This window comes from Gobius niger, assembly GCF_951799975.1.
Source record: "Gobius niger genome assembly, chromosome: 4".
Taxonomy (NCBI): Eukaryota; Metazoa; Chordata; class Actinopteri; order Gobiiformes; family Gobiidae; genus Gobius; species Gobius niger.
This window is the reverse complement of record NC_136855.1, coordinates 13,165,433-13,186,101: the sequence shown is the minus strand read 5'-3', so window position 1 is coordinate 13,186,101 and position 20,669 is coordinate 13,165,433. Positions and strand designations below refer to the sequence as shown.

At 43.1% G+C, this 20,669-nt stretch overlaps 1 protein-coding gene across 2 annotated transcripts in view; it reads left to right on the top strand.

Annotated features, from left to right (window-relative positions):
* The first annotated feature begins 13,093 nt into the window (after positions 1-13,093).
* sema6d (semaphorin 6D) overlaps positions 13,094-20,669 on the top strand; it is a 29,269-nt gene continuing 21,693 nt past the window's right edge. For both annotated transcript variants that reach the window (XM_079554824.1, XM_079554823.1), the window contains exon 1: positions 13,094-13,346. The gene's annotated coding sequence lies outside the window, so the exon portion shown is untranslated. The remainder of the gene's footprint in view (positions 13,347-20,669) is intronic.

Sequence of the window (20,669 nt, the reverse complement as noted above, 5' to 3'; positions counted from 1 at the left end):
AAGATCAGTTTAGATGAGTTCGGTAGGTCTTAGCCTTCAAGTTGAGGCGTTACACAGGCCTGTTGTAATCTTTAAACTTTTAGATTTGGGTAAAACGGAGCTGGAAAAAATGGACTTGGTTAAAGGGGAAGGGTTTAAGAGGTTAAGGTATACTATATTGTCCCCTCACTTTGTATGAAAACCCACCCAGATACCGAGAGATCTTGCAAACCCAGTATAGAATGGACAATATAATCTGGAATTGAACCCGGGACAGTATGTGGAGGGCCAAGAGGTTGAAACTGCCTGAAGCTTTTTTCCTGAGGTGACTTTTTTTGGTCAGGCAGATGCATTTAGAGGCTAGAAAAGTATCTTCCTACATCAAGAGTATTAACAAGTATTAACAAGTATTAACAAAACAGATTGTGACTTCACACAATATCCATTGCCATAGTTTCGAAACACGTGTCACTCTATACATCACACCTCTGCCTGTCACATCCTGCCACAGTTCCGCCCTAAATGAAGCCGTTATCTCCGCGCTCCGGATGTGTTTGTTCATTATCTCCTGTGCCTTTAAACGTGACAAGGCCGTGCATCTTCCCCCCGCCTGACTGCTCCTGTTTGAATGCTCATTAACAAACCCCCCACTGATGGATTTTTGCCGAGACGTGATTGGACAATCTCAGTAATGGAGGTCTATGTTGCGTGGCTGGAAAAAATGTATCATCGTTTTCAAGAGTGGTGAAACTTTGGCCCCTAACAATGAACTCACTCCCACTGCCACCGTGTAAGGCCTAAACCGGGACACCGGCCTAATTGGTGAATTGTCCCAACGGTGTCAAGGTTGTCTTGCAATGCGTATAGTGGGCCAGTCCTCACGCAATTTTTAAAGAAATGGGGGCAAAAGTTCAAATCGTAGATTAGTAGTTTTCCACATTTTTCACAGAATGATGCCATCTTACCTAGGAAGAATGTCACAAAACTAAAATATCAAGGATAGTCAACACTGATTTTGATGCTTTAACAAAATCCCCCTTCTAACTGGGTGAATGCCGTTTGTGAGTGAGGGCGGAGCAGCGGTTAGTGCTCGTGCCTGACAACAAGAAGGTCACATGTTTGATCCCCAGGGCCACATGGAGCCATATACTTCTTCTGGGTGCTCAAGTCTGCCCTACCATTAAAAATATGTACAGTCGGTTCAACTGTGGGGCCAGGATCACCCTGGAAGTGAAGTTCACAATCTCATAGGGACTTTTCAGGTTAAATAAAGGTCAAATAAATCAAAGTGGTGAGTGAGTTAATCATGATCATCAAGTTTGGCTTCCATCAGTCTACCACAGAGCATATCTGAACTGAACCTCGGGGCATATCTGAACTGAACCTCGAAGCATATCTGAACTGAACCTCGGGGCATATCTGAACTGAACCTCGAAGCATATCTGAACTGAACCTCGGGGCATATCTGAACTGAACTTCGGAGTATATCTGAACTGAACCTCGGAGCATATCTGAATTGAACCTCGGAGCATATCTGAACTGAACCTCGGAGCATATCTGAACTGAACCTCGGGGCATATCTGAACTGAACTTCGGAGTATATCTGAACTGAACCTCGGAGCATATCTGAATTGAACCTCGGGGCATATCTGAATTGAACCTCGGAGCATATCTGAACTGAACCTCAGGGCATATCTGAACTGAACCTCAGGGCATATCTGGAATGAACCTCGGGGCATATCTGAACTGAACCTCGGAGCATATCTGAACTGAACCTCGGGGCATATCTGAACTGAACCTCGGAGCATATCTGAACTGAACCTCGGGGCATATCTGAACTGAACCTCGGGGCATATCTGAACTGAATCTCGGAGCATATCTGAACTGAACCTCGGAGCATATCTGAACTGAACCTCAGGGCATATCTGAACTGAACCTCAGGGCATATCTGGAATGAACCTCGGGGCATATCTGAACTGAACCTCGGAGCATATCTGAACTGAACCTCGGGGCATATCTGAACTGAACCTCGGAGCATATCTGAACTGAACCTCAGGGCATATCTGAACTGAACCTCGGGGCATATCTGAACTGAACCTCGGAGCATATCTGAACTGAACCTCGGAGCATATCTGAACTGAACCTCGGGGCGTATCTGAACTGAACCTCGGGGCATAATGAACTGAACCTCGGGGCATATCTGAACTGAACCTCGGGGCATATCTGAACTGAACCAAAACAAGGATTAATTACACTCAAAGTCAAGGCCTGGATAAAAACAGTTTGAGGGCCAATTAGTGAAAACTTTATATTACGCAGGACAAAAAAAAAAGAAATACCCCTATATCAGCAGTTTAGGTAACAGAACCACTGACTTTGATGCAACTGCCAGAAAGATTGAAAAAAAGGTGAGAATTGAGTTTGGAATCAATAAATAATGATTAATGATTGGACCTTATAAGTACCGGTATGTGTCTGTACTAAATAAATAATGGTTACAAAAGGCCATATATGTCACTCAACCATAAGGCGTTCACAATGAAATAGGCGGTTGAAAATTGTCTATTGCAGTAGCTATGAATATGATTAGCATTTATATTTGCCCTAAACGAAAGCTGTATAATAAAGAGATGCATTTTATTTAAATTATGCGCTCTGCTTTCCTGGAGAGTACAGGTTATATTTGATGTAAAAACACAATAAAAAATACATAAGACTTTTTAACCCTCACTTCCATATGTGATGTGAGACTATGCATTTGAGGATTTACCCCATAACCGCCTTGCTCGAGAGCCAGGAGTGCTAAGATATCCCTTGTACCACTGTGCAGTCCATATCTTTTGTAAGAAAGTAAGTAACAAACTAAGATAAACTTTTTATTGTACTTGCTAAATTTGATCATGGGTATTCTAGTTTCCCTATGCAAAAACAAAAGTGTACATATTTCACAAACCAATTAGTATTCAATTCGAAAACTGATTTTGATAACAATTGTGAAGTTTTGCAGTTGTTTATGTTTTGATTTCTCTTTCCCAAAGCATATATCCATGTTGCCAGACGCAATGGCCACAACCAGATTGTAAATTACCATAAAGTGACTCCTAACTACTTCAACAATCTCAGCGTCTGTTCTCAATCAAGTTTGAATCAGTGCTAGTGCTAGCTACTCCTCCGGTAATTAAAGCTCAGAGACTGAATTCTGGAGGTTAATAGTTTTCAAATGAGGACTGGCATGTCCTGTTATCGTGAAACGTGTGTCCTCATATGCAGGTTGAGGCAACCCAAGTTCACAAATAGCAATGTCTAAATGGATTTGCCTCAATCTTTACCTTACAATAATGCATGATGCGCGATGAGAGGCCAGGATGCTGCCTTTTAAATTTAAGATATTGCTTTGATGCTTTAAATTGCCACCTCTCTGTGACCTTTAGTGGAGATTATATTTGCGGTCGTTGAGGTAAATTGGACAGCGTATTACTATTTGAATTTAGATTTGTGACCAATGAGTCAGTGGACATAAAGCGTTTTTGACATTTAGATATAGGACATTTAACCCGGGGCCGTGGAATATGTGTGTGCTTATCGTGCCACATTATGTCTCCGAGCGGGGCTAAACAATATGACCTTGATCACAAAAATCAATTCACGGATCAGTCATAATTTTATCAGTGCGAAAAGAGGTTACTCGGAGGGCAAGGCGTGTTTGTGAAGGCAACAGTTGCTCAGGTGGTAGAGTGGTCCGCGAAGGAGTGAAGAGGTTGGAGGTTTGTGTCCTTGGGCAGTTCAATTCAGTACAAATAACTTTATTTATGTTCTACATGGTTAATGTAAAAGGGCAGCAGAAGCTTAGAACAAAGCACACACAACCAGGTAAGGATCCTTCACTCGACTTGTGTGAAAGCGAGCGATGGGAAGACGTGCAGCGCCTGGAGACCTAGCCTTAGATCTTGAGCTGAGATTTTGGTCGGGGTGCTGAGCTTGAGCGCCACAAAGAAAGACCCCACTTGACCAGGAATCCATATTTGTTACTTGTCGTCCCCTCTGATCAGGGGCCTAAGGTTAGGTTTAGGGCCAGGGGTTCTTGTTATGATTAGGGTTAGGAATGGCAACAGTGATTTAAGTTGTGTTTCATTTGCAAAGATCTCACTCATATTATTAGAAACTAGAGGTTCTTTCTTCTCTTCCTTTCAAATGAGGCTTCACACTGGCAGGCTGTAAGCTCTCCCGTCAACATGCTATGAGATTTTCTAACCCTAGCTCTAACCCTAAACCAAACCCTAAGATGACAGGTAACAGGTTAAGGTTTGAATTAATCTTCCAAGAACATACTGTGTAGGTTTTTTCTGTTTTTTTGCTTGCCCTTTCTATTCCAACTTCTATTCTAATTCAACCATAGGCCGTTTTGGACAAGTCTTTGTGCTGGTCCTAAACTCGGCTGACGAGATAACTGGACAACTGGCATAAAAACAATATCCAAACTACTGGTAAATGATTGACAGTGCACAATCCTTTAGAACAAGGGTGTGAAAAATGAATGCTGATTGCTTATGTTGGCAAATGTATCTTTATTCTTTCCTGCCATGTCAATCTTTATCAATGTACGTAGGAAGCACATGTAGATGTGAATTTAAACAGATATTTTCTCTTCTTGCCAAGTTGGAGGCTGCTGCCAATTTGTTTCTAGGAAGAACAACTTAGGAGTACTTTATTTATTCAGCGCGGATAGACTATGAACTATAAACGAGTGGACAGACCTCCTCAGACAGTGTTGGTGATAATCTGCGCATGGCATTTGCCGAGGGCGACGGTCCAAAGCGCTGAGCACCGAGTGGGAGAACAGACCGGTGACATGGGTGGTCCTGGAAGATCTCTCTAGGCTGGACATTTGGAGAGAGAGCAGAGCTGGGTTAGTTGTTACAGTACAGGGAATAGAGGGTGGAGGACATGAGGCAGCTCGGCGGGGCAGTGCAGGTGGCAAACGCCGTCCGAGGCCAAAGAAGAGACACACACAGAAAAAAACAAGACTTTTAATCAATCAGGGTCGGTGTGAATGTACAGGGCAGACCAGGAGGGCTCAATGAGAACAGCTGATTGGACGCTTCCCACCGAGCCGCAAATCAACACAAGATTGTATCATGGCAGCCTTCTGTTGCTTGGTTACAATGATCTACCACAGTGGTTCTGTGGTACGTGTGGTATTCGGAGTCATCAGCAATTTTAGAAACTTTGAATTACATTATTTAATGTATGCTTCACTAATGCATTTTTGTTATGTGTTTTCCTCTGGTTTGAACATGATCTACACAGTTTAGACATAACTGAGTCCAATTGAGGTCTTCTTAAATCTTGTTAAAGCTTGTCTCATTGGTCAAAGTTATGGCAGTGGGGATTAGTTGCTAAGATCAGCAAAGGGTGACACTTTAGAAAATATATACACATTTTCCATGAAATTGTAGGCCCATGCAGCCAATTATACGCATTACATTTGTAAAACATTTAAACTTACAGACTATCATTTAAAGTCCTGATGATATGGTGATATTTGGATGGGCAAAAACAGTATTGTATGAGGTCGTAATTGGTGTGAAAGATTTAAGAACCACTGACACCTCAGCAATCATTTAGCAACGAAAAATAACATGAAGGTCAATCAGGAGAAACTAAGCTAATCCTTAAATATACAGATTTTTTTTTTTACAGTATAACAGGAATTTGCACAAAGGGCAAATCCTGACCAATCATAGCGCAAGATCTGGAGACGTGTCCCCGGCCGCTGCTGCACTGCCGTCGCTCACGGCTTCTGGCAGAAAATCCCCAGACAAATACAGACACATTGAATAAACTATTATAGTAAGTGATATGTAATAACAGAAAGGATTAGAAAGGAAGCTATCTCTGTTTTGTCAAAATGGGCCATAAACCTTTACGGATGTATAGCCCTAATTAAATTCATGGAGAAGGAACTAATTTGTAGCCACAGCAGAGGTCGGCCTTGGGCAAACCCCGCCCCTTTCATTGATCTACACCTATCTACAACACCTACAGAGGCTCGCCCCTGGCCAGGCCCGTCCTCGAACATTATTTTATTGAAATGGGTGGGTTTATAGTGGTCATCCATTGAACTGACTAGCAGTAAATGAAATGCTCTTAACTGTATTGAGGAATCAGAACTGGAATAATCAAATGTGTACAGTTAATGAAAAATACAAGTTTAAGAAAAGCAATGAAAATAACAATCCATCCATCCATCCATCCATTTTCTTCCCCTGTCTGTTGCCGGGTCGTGGGGGCAGCTGTTGGAGCTTCCCAGTTCACATTGCACCACCCCCTTATGACTCTTCCTGCAGGTGGTGGGCCCACAGAAGGACGGCCTCACGATTCTAACCGGGCCTGTTGGTCTCTCATAAGGGGTTTCTGAACCGCTCTTTGTCTGACCCGTCACCTAGGACCTGTTTGCCATGGAAGACCCTACCAGGGGCACGAAGCCCCCGACAACAGAGCCCCCAGGATCATTCGGGTGCTCAAACCCCTCCACCACGTTAAGGTGGCGGTTCATGGAGGGGTGAAAATAACAAACAACCCAAAAATAAATCGCCGAGTTAAATATTTTTATTTGTTTCATCTCATCGTGTTCTGCAACCGATCTATCCCTAAATAAAATAGTGAAAGCATTTTCTCTCTTTGTCTGAAATACTGGAGAAAATTGTACAATAATCATATCAGTTGAAGTACGGCTGATGATGCTGAGTCCAATGGCTATAATTAATGTAAACAAATAGATAGCTTGAGCAAACATTGCAAAGCTCTTGCCTTTCTCCTTCGGTCTGTTTTGCTAAGTCAATTGGGCAGACCCCACCCATTGTAATAAAATAATTTAAAGCGAGGGCCTGGGCCAGGGGCGAACCTTTTGTAGGTGTTGTGGATCAATGAAAGAGGTGGGGTTTGCCCAGGGCTCTCTTCAGCTGCGGCCACAAATTGGCAATCTTTGAGAACTACCACCGGTGTGGCTTCCAGGCCCGTTTTAACAACCAGTGGCTTCGTAAATTGGTTTATTATCTCTGGTTGGGTTGTTACTTAAAGAAAGCATTTATTATAGCAACATTTAATTATTCAAATTATAGCGTGAGCAAATGGGTATACAGTAGACATTCAATTTAACAGATGAATTGGACTTTTGCTAAGATTCATGTAATAATATGAGCGTTATGTTGGTCAGGAGGCAGCAATGATTAGATCGGACAAAATTATATAAAATCTCTTTTTTTTTTAATCTTAAGGCCAGTTTCTGTTATGGGTCAACTATACTATCCTCTGACTGTATAACATTTGAAATAAACACTGTAAAGCGTGTTATAGGTGTGAGAGTTATTACGGCTGGGGTCTCTCGAGCGCCCTGTCATAAACGTCCCTTCACACCTCCACAAATGCGGCGTGTTTTCCGCTCATGTGTTTCTCGTGTACTGCCATGTACGGCTTTGACACTTGGCCATCTGTAGCTCTGGTCCCGGCAGTAAATAACACAAAGTGGGGTGCTGCTCCCGGGACGTCCCATGCAGAGACTCCTCACATTCTCCTGAACACCCCGAGGCCCTCTGGACACTCCTCTTTTGACCTGACCCACGCCCTGCTTCGGCCCAGGGGACTGAGCCCTGAGAGGGGAGGACAAAATATTCTTGCTTGAGTTAAAGTGGCTTCAATTGAAAATATTAGTCCTGCAGTTTCCATTTATTTTTCACATGCAGCAATGATAGTTTAATGACATTTTTTACTATTAATCTATATAGGGAAACAGATAATGAGCCCTAACTTTTTAGCTAGCATAAAAAAAAAACACGCCTGGACCGGAATCACAACACAACATTGAATCGTGATAGTGTGGCCTTAAATATAATTATGAGTAGTATTATTCGGAAAATTTATCATAGAGAAAGAACAGATTTCAAGTGGGCTTACAGGATGGGTAAATATTTCGCCGGCTGCTAAAAGATCATTAGTCGCTGATGAAGCTTCTTGCAAACAGGGGAAACGTCAGCAAAAAGAAATGTTCTCTCTTTTTAAACCTGTTTGCTACGTATATTTATTGGAGATCATTTCCAGGCTGTGCTTCACTGTTGCCTTTATTTACTATCCTGTCACTGACACGGTTTGTACCATCACATTCAAACATATTTTCCCTTTGGGACAATGAAGATGAGCTGTCTATGATGGAATACTCCTGTATTTACACAAATATTTCCAGACAAAGCGATAAATACTTAAACCTCATGTTGGTATTTGTGTTTTGCAGTATTATGTGCTCTATCTACCTTCTTAGCTTAAGTCCTGTCCCACAGCCCTCAATCTTCACACCAATGCATTCATCTGCCCCTCCCCATTGTCACGGACCCATCTGCCTGACTGCGCACGTCTTCATTTAATTATATGTAGGCTAACTCGTCCTGAGTGGGCCCGATGCAGGGGTAGGGTTTTAGGGGACAGTGATCTAAATATGAAATGGCACTTGATTAGATAATCTGCGCGTGGCACACATCTTGCGCAATCTAAAAAGGGGGTCAATAAGTAAATGTTTTGACCGATAGCATCATAATGTGGGGCGACATAGATCACGCAAAACACAATAGATACAGGCGGCACTCTGGAATCGCCCATATATGGTCATGTTTGATGCAGTTGAGGGGGAAAACTGAGAGGAGAAAAATCTAAACTCTCTAAAATTACTGCAAAACTACTTTAACAAATGCTGAATTATTAATATATTTTTAAACTAAACAAAACGAAAGAGACATGGAGAGGAGTAGAGTGGCTCAACAGCCTATAAATACTATAAAAATCGACAAAGCTAGCCAGGACGCTAACGTTAGCTTCATGCTACGTTAGCTAACGAGTGCTGTTTTTCACTTCTCCTGAACATTTGCTATGAAAAAACATCCACATGGACCCAATTTAGACTTGATTTTATTTGTGTGTGATAAATATTGTTCATAGTCTGCCAGAAAAAAGTGTGAAAAATTACGTGTGTCTCTCATTTCGAACCCCTCGGCTAGGCCACGCCCCATTGTATGCCGCGATGCCGTCTGCCTCTATACAACCAGTCATCTACTAAACGTTAAGCACATAAGATTCCACATCCACTTTGATGCAGGAAAGCCAGATGACTGAAGTAGACCCTGCCAGATCATTGTTGTTGAGCCAAAACATTTTAATCAACAAATAATCCACCACACTGCACGCTGACACCTGGACATTCATCTATAATTTTTCATATCTTTCAAAATTCGGCAGGAAAATAATAAGAAATGATGCAACAAAAACCTTTGTAAAAAAAAAAAAAAAAGTTATTTTAAAAGATTGGGGGTGAGAGGTGTCAAATAGCTAATATGCTAACGTTACCCTTAGCAACCAGCATCGTTAAGCTGCACTCTCGCCTTCAGATGCAAAGAGCGAGCGAGTACCTGCGGAGAAGTAACAAAGGCTGAGGTGGGGAACAATGGAGTGCAGAGGTGCCAGGTCTGAATTGGATTATTATGGGTTCAGTGGGGACCATTGACTACTCTAACCAGACTGATGTGTAATTAAACATAATACACCTAAAATAATCAAATGTAAAAATGGAACATGTTAATAGCTTGTCCTATACATTTTTCATAAGATTTGTAACGGTCTGTTTGAAAAGGCATTTGAAATTGCTTTGGTTTTAATTACGTTGTATTGATTTTTTTTTTTTTTTCGCCTTCAAAGTGTAATTTGATGTACTTTACACATAAAGCAATTTCAATACTTTGTGTACGAACTGTGCTCTACAAATAAACTTACCTTCTTGCCTTACCTATATATTTTAAACATATAGTAGTAGAATTGAATATGATCAACTTAAAAAAAGAAAAAAAAGACGCTTGCCAATTCCGCGATTTCTAAGGTTGGAATAGCCACTGACATTGCACTTCAATTTCATTTCAAATATGTATAAAGCTTTGAACTTTGTGTTGTGAAAGACTAAACAAAATTGGCAACAGACTTTTTCGTTTTCCAATATGCATGCAAAACCATCACAATTTCTGCTGTCCCTATATTTCAGAGAATCCATGTAATTATACTTCCTTCCTATTAAGACAAAGCCTGGTCATCAGCCCATTAAAACGCACTGAGAGGATGTCACTTTCCCATCACACCATATTTACATCCGTCTCCTTTTTTTGGGGAGAAATAGTCCGATCAATACAGTGTCCAATCAGCAGACGCCCCTCGATCCATACGTCCATTGGCCGTCCTGACACCTCCGACTCATTGATCCGCTGTGGTCCTGCTGTCCTGGGATAATAGATGCTGCTGCTGATTCAGTCCCCACAGGATGCCACAGACAGATGACACAGGCTTAGGCCCATTCTGAGACTATGGGACAAGGCGGAGAAGAATTCAATAGTGGCCGAACGAGGACTGGCAGAGGCATAATACAATCTGGATTAGAAGGTTGCTGTGGAGATCATTGTTCAATTTACATTAGATCATATTAGATGCAATTAGTAATGCAAGTGATGTGAAGTAATATATAGTTTTTAATAGAATAGAATAGAATAGAAGTGAGTAGGCAAAACAAATATGTGCAAAATGTACATGCTTTTGGCTCATGTTGTGATATTACATGCCCTTTATATCCTGGTGTTGCATTTCATACATTTTTTTTAATAAGTATATATAATTATTATTTTTTTAAACAGCATATGACCTTATATAATCAAATATCATATCTCCCAAACTTAAAATGTAAGAAAAGGGTTTGATAGAGGCAGGGGCCGCAGAGATAAAGCCCTTATGAAATGCCAGAGCTCGGATGAGTGGGCTCGCTCCAGCACAAACCCGCGCTTCCTGTGGGTATTGAGATGCAGATGGGACTCCTGGGCCTTTAATGCGGGCTGTCAGTGCGGGGGACAGGCCCGCTCTCTCCCACATCTGCTAACCTGCACCTCTAATGGGGTGCAAATGGGGCTCAATGCAGCAGCGGGCCTGGCAGAGCTGGCTGAACGACCCAAGGCGTCCGCTTGCTGCATACATGAATGCCGCCCTGACATGTGCGTCCTGCAAACCGCCCGTGTTTATCTATAGCAAACAAACTGGATCACTCTGCATTGCCGTCAGGGATTAACACCTCTGACAAGACGCCATAGTAGTACCATTTATTTGTTAAGGAATGTCTTTTGTGGTAGTGTGGGCTCAGTGCCAGAGATGACTATCTAATGTGTTTTGGCACTTCTGGCAGAGGAAGGGTGATACGCCATTTACAAAGCTTATATATAAAAAAAAAATACCAATAATAACTACAAATATTCAAACTCACAACATTTGCAAAGCTTTAACACTTACAAACACATAAATAGCAATGACTGTATAGGCTTGAGTATGAACAAATACATAGATACAACACTGCTATGGCGGGCGAGTGTAGGATGGGGTTGAAAAAGTACTATTTGAGCAGAGTTATTTGATTATTTTTTTTTTTTAAATCAATGCATACAATTGAGTAGAGTGAAAGGAGGACAGTGTCAGAAAACCAAAGTAAATGATTATTGGGAATTATGTACATACAAAAAAAAAACCTGATTGAGCAGACTCCATCTAGTGGTTAAAGAGCTAAACGTTTTCTTCGGTCTTTTGTTTATAATGCTATTTATAGGCATCTGTCTGAAAGCAACAGAACTCTGCATTACGCTCCCAACAGGAATTTGAATGGTCAGAAAAATAAAAGTTAGTATGCAGAATCAAAGCTGCAGACTGGAGGGAGTTGTGATTCAACAGCTCATGTGCTGCAAACAGTGTGAATGGGCTTTAGAAGCACATTACAAACTGTTTACACAAAATGATTAATAAGTGAGAGCTTGTTTTGCGAAGTTGCTTTTTGCACTTTTGGAAAATAGTAGCGTGGACGAAGTTGTGGAAAAGACAGAAAAAAAAAAAGACAAGAAAAAGCGGCCCTTCTGTTAGTGTGTGAGGTATAGTAATTATCTGCACACACTTTTCAGCACTTTCCTTTACAAAGCAGCTTTGCCAGAACTTGTGCTCAGGGGGATGGGTTTTTAAAAGGGGGGTGTCGAAGGGGAGTGGGGGGAGTGGGCAACACGGGGTCACACCGGAGAGGCGGCAGCAGGAGTGGGGGTCGACGGACAGAGAGCAAAAAAAAAGAAAGGAAGGAAGCCAAGGGGGAGAAGCAGCAAAAGCCCGAACCCGGCGCAGCAGAGACGGACACGGGGCTGGGGGGGGGGAGGGACTGGAGCCAGCTCGCAAGCTCATTGGTGGCGGCAGACCTCTCGCTGGATGGATTGACTTAGCACGGGTCGAATTACACCATTTGCCGTGCATTAGTTTGTTTTTCTCTCGGCCAGCCAGGCAAGAGGACTTTCGACGCGCTTTTTGGATTACGCGGCGACGCTAAACGGGGGGATACTAAACACTCAGATGAGGTGAGTTTCCGTGCGACTACGTGGGTTTTGTGCGCTGGTCTCTTCGCGTTGCACGGCGGAAGAAGCGTGGAGGGTGTTTTGCTTTGGGGGTAAACGAAATATTCCGGGGACCCGTGGCTGTGCAGCTCTGCAAAAGCGCGCAGGACCGAAAATAGTTCCGACTATTTTTACTTCAACGCTATGTTCATTCATTCCTTATAGGACTCGCTTGTCTTTCTACTCTCCCCCCCCCCCCTGTTCTGCTCATGTGTGAAGTAAAACTTAAACTTTTGTGTTTTAAAAGTACAACCGTGCCACTTTGGAGGCGTGGTAGAAGCTTGCAGAGGTTTTTGCAACCAACAATTGGACCATGAACGTTTAACTTTGTGACATCAGACTTTGCCATTTAAAGCCATGTGGTAAATTTTAATATCTTATAGGCTAGTTAATGTTTGATATTAATATCTTATAGTTAATGTTTGATATTAATATCTTATGGTTAATGTTTGATATATGTGTGTATACAAAGTGAGTTGGCGGCAGTGTAAAGCAGTACGCGTCGTTAATGTTTATGCTTTTTCCCTCTGCTTTCCCAAAGTTAATAGTAGTGGAAAGGGAGGCGAGAGAGGGAGAGAGAGAGGGAGAGGGGGGAGGGTGGCTGCTGCTGCTGAGATTTTTTTGAAGATCAGTCATCGTCAGAGCGCAGGGAGCCGAGGACGAGAGCGGACGGTGCTCAGAGAGTCCAGGAGAGCGAGAGAAAAACAGTGAAACGCGAGCGTAAAACAGTATTTCCGTGCGCAAAAGTGGATCAACACCAACAGCTCCAAATGGATGTTTGTTTATGAGGATTTACACGTTTTTACGCACTGGGCTTTTAATGGATTACCAGAGGACTATAACATTGTGGAGTGCCCGATTCATGAGTGGATTTTCAAGGTAGGTTTTGTATTTAATAAGTTCAAATTGAAGTAACCTAGACCACATATTTTAAAATAAAACTTAAAAAACAGGTTTGATAACATTGATTTGTGCATTTCCTTTGGGAGCCCAGCGTACGTGCTGCTCACCAGTAATAAAAGTGCATTTTCCCCCTTTGCTCTTTGAGGTAACCTTTGTGTTGTGTGCCATGTTGACTGTGTACTTTGCGATATTCGTGCGAACAGATGATTCGAGGTTTTTGATTGGATCTAGCGCCCCAGAGTGTTAACTCTAGATCTCGATATCTACTTCACTGTAACACACTGTGAGTTATCTTTCAAACAATGGAGAGATGAGCACGAGATTAGGGTAGAACGGCACGCGAACTGGTTCCATATCAGTTTTACGCATTTACGCACAGTGCATTCGCGGTTTTCTTTACTACCGGTGATAACAAACGTCGCTCGCGCTCGTAACCTTTAGGATCAGCAGTCCCAGCCCTGCCCTGTGCCGAGCTGCGTTCACTGCTGCCTCCTCTGGCTCTCCACATCAGCGCTCTGTTGTTGACACTGCACCGCTGTCCCCCCGCGCCTTTGTTGTCTTTTGTGCGGGTCCTACATGTGGACTAAAGGGACATGAATAGGTTTAGTACGGGGGCAAAAAAAAAAATCTGAAGGCTTTCACTCCCCCTGATGTTGGCACAAAAGCTTGGCATTACGTGCGCCTCGCAGCTCAGGCGTGGAGCGAACACGCAGCACCGGGAGATCCACGCGTAAAAAACTTAAAACCAACGGGAGCCAAATTGATATTGTAAGTTTGATCCGCACTTGTTGAGCAAAAAACGTGTGTGTCCGAGCCTGGAAACGCGCTCGCGATCTTGCAATGATGTGCTCGTTTTACGCAAGGATGAGCTCAATTGGCATTACGCAGCAGATACATTTTCCGGCTGTGACCCGAGGGCATTTTCCCCAAAGTCCTGTGCGTATTTCAAAACCTCGCCGGTGTGAATCATGAACTGGACAGGGATTGCGTGAAAGTCAAGAGCAGGGAGCGGTTAAAATGACTTTGTTGTTTAATAATGATCGAGAAACGCCTGGTTGTGCGTGTGTGTGGTGTGTGCCACTGTTATCCATCAATGCCTTTGGTTTGAGATGTGGCTTGGCAGTGGCAGTGTGCATTGTTTTGACATATGTACGACCTGTTGTAACCCATCACCACATGATATTACAAATCAGTCCAGCCCATGTTTGGACATATTGTTGCGAGCATAACGACACCTCATCACTGTGGATTGGATGTGAAATAAGTCGTTTCATCTTTGTTTGCATGGCTTAATATCGCCAACAGAGCTGCCTCAAAGCCCATAATAAATGACCTTTCCCCGTGTTGCTCTTTATAGAATGAAAGGCAGGGGCTGTTTCTTTAATCTCCCTGCCAGATGTGCGCATCTGGAGAGCCTCAGATCCTTCCCAGAGACCAACAAGGCTAATTACCCCAAAATACAGGCTTTACAGAGCGGCCGCCCGGTCACCACCAGAGAGCGAGAGAGCCAGCTGCTGCTGTGTGTGTCACTGAGCTGCGGCGGTCACAAAGGGTCAGGTCCCACTGACCGGAACCACCCAACTTTACCCCCATATTAGAATTACTGCCTGTTTACTGCTTGAAGGTATTAAACTCTCCATAGATTATAAATGTAAGTGGAAGCAAATGACAAGTACTGAACTTCTTCACACTTTTAAGTTGCCATGCTTTCGGGGAGTTGTGTGTAAGCAAAAATGTGTAAATCCGAAGGGAAGACATCAGTGATTTTGCTATGAATGGTGGCTTCTTGCGATATGAGTGCTGCCTGGCCTCATACTGAGACAATCCTTTGGCGATAGATTGTGCAGCTCTTAACAAAGACACATAATGGTCATTCAAAACAAATTGCAACTTGACTCGGATTGCTGTGATGGGATAATGATTCTATTTTCTGTCAGAATATAAACACAGTGCAGTTCTTAAAAGTGTTCTTATAATTGTGAAGTATTAAACTCCGTATTCATTGCGCGGTTACAACCCTCTCAACATAACCACCAAAGGCGTGCCGCTTCCTTTCATATCATATTGAAAGTTAATCGTCCGTTTGATAAAAAACTTTGCCCCCTTTTGTGCCACATTTGGCACTAACATGCCGTGACTGCGACTGCCTATAGTTTGTTTTGTCAAAAGTCCTCCCTAATAGCAGCGGTGCCTTTGCTTGAACCGGGGGTGGGGCCCCCATTGTGCCGATGTGCCCAAAGCCCCTTTTGTTTGCTTGGTCACACCTGCAACTCAGCCCACTCTTTGTATCTGACTATGGCTTGAGCTACTGCTGAGATCTGCCTTTCTCCTGTTACGCCCCTCCGCTCGCACGAGAAATCAGGTTCAGGGTGGCACCGTCGTGATCTTTTCTTGCTGCTCCCTGTGCCAAAATCTGTACGCAGCAACAAGTCCGCGCCCGTTAACAAGAGAGCTTCCTGTGAAATTGGCGGTGATTGGGGTTAGCGTGTTTTTAACCGCTCGCAAGGGGTGCTGTGGTAATCATTTCTGGGCTCATGAGCGCTGGCTAACAACTTGGCTGACTCGGTGGCTGGTGGTGATGCATCTTGATTACTCTTAATGCAATCGGACCAACTCTGCATCCTTGCAAAAATATGGTCCCTACTTGAGAAATGAGCTGGCACGCCCTAAATGGATTGGTGGAGCATATTGAAAATGGCGAGACAGTACGGTGCAACTTAATAAAAAGTGAACTTTATGGGTGGAACGATCCAGCAACATTTGGATTATAAGATGGAGTAGCCTACTCTTTGTGAGCCATGTTGAGTTGTGTCAGGAAGTGCGTATGTTCGGCACTCGATGAGGTAGATGATAGACGATAAAGGGCTGATAAAATTGATAATAAGTTACACAATATTAGGAAAAACCTTTAAACTTGTAAATGTGTCGATCTTGGGATATCTTGCAGCTTCTTGCGATACCGATATTGCATGACGTGGCGGTGCCGATAATTTGGCACCACAAAAGTGAAAGCCCGGGAGATCACTTGTGTAACTAAGTTTGTGTTTGACACCTCTACGCCGGAGAACGCCTTCACTTGCTTGACCCCTCTCGCTTGCCGTAGACATAAGGGTGCGAGGGAGGTAAACCGACGCCTGTGCTATCTTTTACCCCGCGCTGTTAGGATTACACCTCATTGCGGTGCCTGATGACAAGTGTTGCCGCCCGGAGCGGCGCTGCCCATTGTTCTGCCAGGACTACGTTCGCACACAACCAAACCGAACCTCGCGCCCTGCCGTTGATCGCCAGCTTTTATTACCCCCAATCAATTCTGTTTCTTTCACAGACAAACGCGACACAAGCCACCTCTGACAAGTGCATGTGATGATGTGTCACCGAGCAGCGCAAATGATTATGACAGGAATAGACTACTGAAACAACAATGGCACAGCAAAACTAACTTGTTGTTTTGATCGTTGGAACAAAACACGTCCCGATTTAGTCCTTGTTTATTCCATGCGTGAGGTTTAGTCCTTCAAGTTTTTAGTCAATACACTCAATTTCTTTGTTTAGTTCAGAATTGACCTGGTATAGTCCCTTGTTGGGGTTCTTGTTAAGCAGGTGTTTGAAATCTTTCGTCCAATCCTGTCTGTTCCTCATTTAGTGCTACAGTTGGATCCTTGTTCGAAAGCTCTCATCCTGTTTCACCACAATAAACTTAAACCTATATATCTAAATACAGTAGAGGGCTGCACAATTGCTTACAATCAACTAAAAACGCAATTTCAACGATAAAAATTTGCAAATTGCGAAGAATCTTTCTCCAAAAGGATTTCTCATGTATGAAACCGGCATGTAGTTTAGACTTCTCCAAACAGCAACAAGATTCTTGCATCGGTTTAGCAGCTCACACTGTATTTCAGTCTGTTCTCTTGTCAGAATAATTACAATGACATCATTTCCTAGTACTGGCTAAGTCCCTGTTTACCTGCATCGGTAGTGGTTCGGCCCCATAGTTCACATTTACTTCCAGTTTTGAAAGCTCTAGTCCTATTTACACCCAACTGAACCGTAAACTATCAATCTAAAACCAGCAGACTACCCGTGTTGTTGTTTTTTATTTTTAAATAATGTATACTTTTCCAATACTGAGCAGCCAAAGCTTGAAATATCCAGCTACAGGGACACCCACTAGTCGCCACAGACAAAACACCGCCACAACTTCCCTCTTTAGCACCTTGGCTTCAAACCAGCGACCTCAGCGGGGAGGAAAGAGCGTGGCTTTACTCCACCAACCGGGTCTGCAATAACAACAGCGCACGAGTACAGTGATTTTGAATGGCACAGCGTTGCGTGACAAGCTCTGGCTCTAGGCTTGTCGAGGCCTACATACGTGAATATACACACACACGCACACACGCCAAAACACACGCACCGACTGGAGGCGAGGAACACGATCTAGTCAATAGAAAAACACACTATGGGCTTAGTGTAGTGACGGAGGAGTAATTTTAGCCCGCTGACCTCTGGATGTGCTGCGTTTCTGTTTTACATTAAAATTTCTGACGAAGGAGCTATTTCTGTCGACAGGGGAATAAGGGGAGATCCGCAACTTGACGAGAGACAGTTTTCTTTCCTTAAACTGGTCGGTGACATTAGGTTTGTGTGATTACATTCTCACACAAGCTGTCGTTAAATCTATCAATCTTAATTCTTTGCATGATGCTTTTTTATTCCACAGTCTACATCCAGTGACTTTAGGCCTTGACCAGAAAAATGGGAGGCATTCAGTGTTAAATGGTGCTGTAGTGAAAAGCATTTGTTTTTAAATTCCATTAAGCATTTGTTTTTAGTTTACAACCAATGAAGAATGTCAGTGGTGGTCCAAACGTCTTTCCTAACACATTTCTGACATCTCAGTTCTCCACGTGGGATGAGTTTCAAAGCACTTTTTCCAACTTTAAGGGAGCAAAGTTGTCAGGATGACGGTAAACAAAAACCAGCCTGCTAGTTTATGAGTGATTACAATGTTTTATAATTAGCCGCACAGCGCACAAATGTCTTTTTTTTTTAACTACAAATATCCGCTTTCACTGCAGGATATGACTAGAGATATGACCGGTGAAGGAGAGAAGTCTGCAAGCTCTAGCACAACAGAGTTAAGTATTTCATAGCTGGCATTGTCACGTGTCTGGAGTCTATTTTTGTCACTACTCTAGAAACTCCTCAAGTGCTTTGGCGGGGATTTAACTTGGCACTTTTGTTGGCACCCAAAAGCTGTCATCGCAATTTGCCCGCTACTTTTAAGGCACATTTACTGAATGTTTACTATATTACTGTTGATTTATACTGTAGGATGAGCACCTTTTGTAGGGCCAGTGCCCATAAATCATCAACTGTACATATGCATACATTTAAGTCGAGTTAAATGCCCCCTCCCTCTACTCCTTTGTCCAAACGTGAACCCCCAAATTTAGTGATTCCAAAGATTAATTAAGATGAAGTGGTCCCTAATGTGAGGGGCCTGTGTTGTTCATTCATAATGACATTGGCCTTTTAAAGGCAGAGCAGTATCCCGCAGAGGGCCGAATAGCTATGATTAGACGCTATTGACGGCTAAAACACTTAAGTCGGTCTCGGCAGCACTTGCACTGAAGGGTCCAAGTGGCACGTAATAATACAGTTACACCAGTGCATTGGCGCTTTTGAAGAAATGGCACTTTGATGGTTAGATCAAGTATAAAAATAGGGATCAGTGTTCCAGGAAATTTCACACTTTTGCACTGAATGAAACACTGCATTTGTATTGTGAGTATCATCATAAAGTTGTATGTTTTAACACTTTACATAACGCAGACATCAACTCTGTGTGTTCCTTTATATGTGATTGAAAGTCTTTTTTTTCATAAAGTTTAAAACAAGGCTAGAATTGCAACTAAAGTCATGGCTGTAACTGAACCTTTCCATGTTTTGATAAATCTCAGGCAGATGAAACTAGTAATGTTGTGATATACGATTGTGGCACGAGTATTGTGTCACCAGAAATTGCACTGACGATAATTTGGCCATCGATTGTGCAGCCATTGAAATGTGTTTGACAATGTTTTTGTCTGCACTTAGTTGCACAGTGGGAGCATGATTCCAGTTGATAGAATAGAACAGCAGTACTTGAACACAGCACTGTCGATATTGCATGTTTTCAGGCAGTTTATGCTTCTTTGGTCACAGAAACAAATGATCATAGTTTAGTCTTAGAGGGGACCATTCACAGAGATATACCACACTGGGAAATAGTCACAATGGTCCACATCGTCCAATTTGTGCTTAAGATTGCCTGCCATTTCATCACATTTCACACTACTCCGCTCATTGCCGCGCTCTAATTTGGGGCACCACTTTAAAACCAAACCTTAATCAAACTACTGACCTACTTTGTTTTCGTTAGTCGGGAAAAGTTGGCCTTCACCGGTTCGATCCCGCGTAACTAAGTTTCCCCCTCGGAGCGGTCGAACTCCCAATCCCATAGATTGTCTTTGCTGCCGCGGCTGGGGCGTGCTTCCTGTGTGGATCAATCACGGCACTAATGGGCTGGCAGCGCGGCTCACAGGCGGCACTGGAGCAGGTGTGCTGCGAGCTAATTGAAAAATGACTCAATATGGCGCGCGCGTGTTTTGGAGTGTGCGTCCGCCCGGTGCATTACGGCCCCTCAGTCAGAACTGCCCTTTTGTGTGCGTGTGCGTGTGTGTGTGTAAGCTAATCCATGGTCTTCCCCGCATGACGTCTCAGTAAATTGTTTATATCCGTTCGGGCTTTGCTGGCATGAATAATTTGTTTGCTTCATAAATATTTGAATGTACACTAATCATTAATATGCACAGACCTGAGTCTCCAAAGCAGCGCTCAGATGCACGTTCGCATAAACTAAACTCCTGCCACTCCCAATATGAATAATCACAGCATCTGCCTATGTAACACGTCCACGGGCAGACAGCGCAAATCACGGGAACGAGAGCGCGGCAGCCCCCAGGAAAGACCGAGGCAGTGATTGTTTTAATATGAAATGACAGCTTTATGTTTGCTGTACATTTTTGCACTGTTGTTGTTGCTAATTTGCATTCACTGAGCTGCGCCAGACCATAAGCCTGACGTACTCGAAGAACAATCTGTTACTCTTTCTGTCAACATGGGGTAATCATCCATGGTCTTCCAATTGTTTACTTGCCTTTGAAACAATGGGACTGGTGTATTCACTGTGGTAAGGCTTCTTTTGGTGCTTATAGGGGGAAAGTTTCAGTCTTTTGATGATGTTAGAGTAAAGAC